We start from the raw sequence: 3,984 nt of genomic DNA, 5'->3' as shown, positions 1-3,984 counted from the left end.
GTTACTGTTATTTAGATAATTTTTTTTTTTTTTTTAAATTACTTAAAAAGGAAAAGGAATCATTCGGGTTATATTTCAAATTTAGCAAAATAACTAGTTTCAGAAAAACATTTTAGTAAATTGGATTTTGGCCAAAAACCAATCAACATTTGACAATAAATCAAATGTATAAAAAAATTGCGCACGCAATTGTGTCAAATGATAATTGACTATGACCAATGACCCCACGTAATAATTTCAATGACAATATAATGAATGGGGAAGCTGGCTTCTCAACATCACTCACCTCATCTGCTACTAACCCTCCCAAATCCAGGAGCCAACTAAAAAATAAATCATTTTATAACGATTTCAATTAAGAGGAAAGAGGGAACATTTTAACAACAGCTTCTGCTCCCATTTCTATTTTGGATCAAAACAAAAGCCTAAACAAAGGCAATTCCCAAACCGGAAATTAACATTCGACTTTGATAAGTTTCTTTCTTCTTTTCCTTCCTCTTAACCAATCAGCGTTTTAACATTCCCCCTCCCTTACCTCACAACATCCCTATCCCTTACCTCATCAGCTTCTATCCCTCCCAAATTCGGCAACCAACTAAAATAAATAAATCATTTTAAGACGATTTCAATTAAGAGGAAAGAGGGAACATGAAACAAAACAGCTTCTGCTTCCATTTCTGGATCAAAACAAAAGCCCAAAGAACAGGCAATTTCCAAACAGGAAATTAACGTTTGACTTCGATAAGTTTCTTTCTTCTTTTCCTTCAATTAACCAATCAGCATTTTTAACATTCCCCTTTTTAGTTGGCCACTAAATATGGAAATACCATAAAAGAAGAGAGTGCAAACCCAGAGAAGCCGGTCCTTCACTTAATTAATTAGTATTGATTGGGGTAATATTAGTTTTAACTATTACTACTAGTATTGGGGTAATATTAGTTTTAACTATTACTATTAGTTTCATCCTAATAAAAGAGTAGGATACAAAATGCAACATACAAAATTTTAAAACAAATAGTTATTAGTTGTAAGAAATATCAAAATAACTTGTATTAAACAAACTTGAACCCAAGAATCAAAAGCCCCCTCCCAGTCAAAGTCTCGCGGTAGGGAAAATATATAAACTTGTCCAAGCTTACAACAGATTTAGTCGTCAACAAACCAAAACAAGATTAAACAATTGACAAGGGCAAGGGCGCTGTACTGTATCTTAGTCTTCATGTTGGCTCAAATTAGTGACAAATGAAGCCAACAGAACCGCTCCATAAAAAGGCAGTTAGGTATAGAATAGCATATAAAAAATATTTCAAATAAAGGATTAACATTTTACAAATATGGCTGCAAATCCTAACTGGTCTTGAAGGAACAAAATATATAACAGAAAAATGGAGTATCAATACTTAATGTATATACCTGAACAGTAGGTATAACCAACACAAGCACCCAAAAAAACAATTAACACACTTTCCATAAACCTCAGTCACACAACTCAAATACAAACAGCATACAACATTCCCGGTTTACAATCATAATTAATCAGAACCACAATCATTTGAAAGAGAAACCAAAGAGAGTATCAAAAAATGGGAAGAGAGTTGTATAAAATACTGAAGTTATTGCAAATTAGTATAGATGGAAATATACCCTCTAACCTGGATCAGAGGCAATTGAACACGACATAATAAACTGCAATTCCTGGCTGTAAACACCACCATAAGATCCGCAGCAATGATGTGGCAATGACCAACCACCACTGATGGGGAAGAAGCCCCACAAAGGCCCATTAGCAAACGTTGAGCCTCTCCACCTATAGCAGTGACCAACCACCGTTGACAGAGAAGAAGCACCACAAAGGCCCATTAGCAAACATAGTGTCTCTCAACCATTAGTAAAATATGTTACAATCTTCATTTTCAAACCCAATACAAGAAATTCCTTCCCTGAAAGCCACCACCCAATAACCTCCCCCTTACAATACAATATCACAATACAGTAGCATCCCCAACACACAACACACAGTGCAATTCTTAACCGTGCAAGACTTCATTATAATACAAAAAAAGACTCTGTAGAAGCAGTTTTTAATTATGCAATCCATGAGAAACAGTTAAAAGCTATTGTTGACCGACAACTTGTAGGAAGAATTTGAGACAAAACAAATTTAGCAATAGATGTTTGTAATGGTCATTTAAAACAAATTTTGAAACACTTTTTTGGCCAAAAAAATTTGCAATAGACACCAACAATTAATGATGCAATCCATGACACAAATTCCCAAATATTTGAAGAGGCTCTCTTGATTCTCTCTTATGATCCTATAATGTGTAGAAAATTTAATTGGCTTATCGACTTTAGCCTTACACCAAGGCACTATTTAATGTACAGACAATCTTATTAAAAACTTTAGGCTTATCCAAAGGCATTTGGTCATTGGAAGGTCGAGGGTTCAGGCCATCTCCCCACAATGATTGTGGGAATTATAAACAAATTTATAAAAAAATAAATAAAATGAAAGACAAATGATGCTTACAATGGACGAGTCAAATTAGCTTGTATTTCACAGCTTTAAATGCTCATTTGGTTTCAATTTGTATAAAGTTTTTCTTCAAAAAAACGAAAACCTTAATTATGCTTGCAAATACAAACCAAATTAGTTACTAGAGGTATACTGAAAGACATTATGTCGAGACACAAATTTAGCTCTTTCCAACCAATACGTGACAAAATCTGAAAAGAGAAAACTATGTAGTGTATATAAAGAATTAACGGAAAACCATGAAAACCACGATCTGTACCTCTTGAACTGAAAACCATGAAATTGATACCATCCTCGCGTTTGCTGGCTTGAAATGAAGAGTCGTGTGTCTAAGTTGGCCTCAGACGGGTTTGAGGAAGATTTAACATCGCAAAGAGCTGATTTGTGGCAGTGAGAGGAGAAGAGAAAAAAATGAACAAAAAGGACACGAGACACATCAGGGAGAGCCGGGCAAAAAAGCCCATGCCATCTCCCGAACACGAAAAGGCAAAATTTTATTATGTTTTTTTGTTGACCTGCCATGCAAGCGCACCTGACATGGCAAAGGTCTGTGACAACCAGTAGAACATTCACATTTCACAGCGCTATCTCTCTCTACATGAAAGAAAACAAATAAACAGTGCACCAGAACTATATATATGTATATGTATAGCAGTAAAACAATCCAACAAACCCTTGCAAAACCATGGTCGCCTGAAATTCTTCATCGACTAAACGATTGGTCACCGCCGGCACCAAACAGATCTATCGGAGTACGAACAGATCTGAAACAAACACACATCAAGTCAACGCCTATGATTCATACAGACCTCTGAATTCGAATGATTTCGTATCCAATACCTCGACAAAGCACAGAAATTCTCATCCAAGGACAGAGATTTAGTAGATCCATACGAGATTTCAAAGCCTTCAAGAAAAATTACAGAAAGTAATGAGTTTAAAGCCAAAAAAATGCTCTAACGATATTGTTTTGGTCGAACAAAAACAGATCTATCACGTACCGTAGTTCATCCATCTGGATATCTGAAGCTCAGAGCTACCAAAAGCTGAGCTGAAATGAAACCAGTGACCGAAGTCGTATCACCCAAAGCCTTGATCGATAGTTAGACCTTCCAACGATCTATCCGAATACGAAAAGTAAATTCAAAGGCAATGAACGAAATCGAACAGATCTAGCAAAACAAATCCGAGAACCAGAAGGTCTATACCGAGTGGCGTGGATTGTTGGTAGAGAGATAGCGAGCTCAATTTATTGACTCTGTAAAACGATCGAATGGCTGGTATTGAAGGATTTGGAGGGGAATCAACGGTTGAGTTATAGGAGTGGTTGGCATTGAGTTATTGACGGTTGCTGTGATTTGTCATTAGAGTATTCTGGACAGGTCTTAATTTGGAAAAAATTATTAAATGATACAGGTCGACTTCGATAAACCACCAATTCAATTCAG

The 3,984-nt window shown here is 35.9% G+C and overlaps 1 long non-coding RNA gene across 1 annotated transcript; it reads right to left on the bottom strand.

Moving 5' to 3' along the window:
• Window positions 1–1,335: 1,335 nt before the first annotated feature.
• Window positions 1,336–3,770, bottom strand: LOC132279564 (uncharacterized). The gene is made up of 3 exons (XR_009471349.1): window positions 3,538–3,770; window positions 3,377–3,443; window positions 1,336–3,300 (listed from the first exon to the last, which is right to left on the bottom strand). It is a non-coding gene; the product is annotated as an uncharacterized LOC132279564 (long non-coding RNA).
• Window positions 3,771–3,984: the final 214 nt, after the last annotated feature.

The sequence above is a fragment of the Cornus florida genome, unplaced genomic scaffold (genome assembly GCF_030987335.1).
Source record: "Cornus florida cultivar Cherokee Brave unplaced genomic scaffold, ASM3098733v1 CherokeeBrave_3.0.0_Hap2_Chr10, whole genome shotgun sequence".
Taxonomy (NCBI): domain Eukaryota; kingdom Viridiplantae; phylum Streptophyta; class Magnoliopsida; order Cornales; family Cornaceae; genus Cornus; species Cornus florida.
The sequence above is the reverse complement of the archived record's forward strand: the minus strand, read 5'-3'. Positions and strand labels throughout refer to the sequence as shown.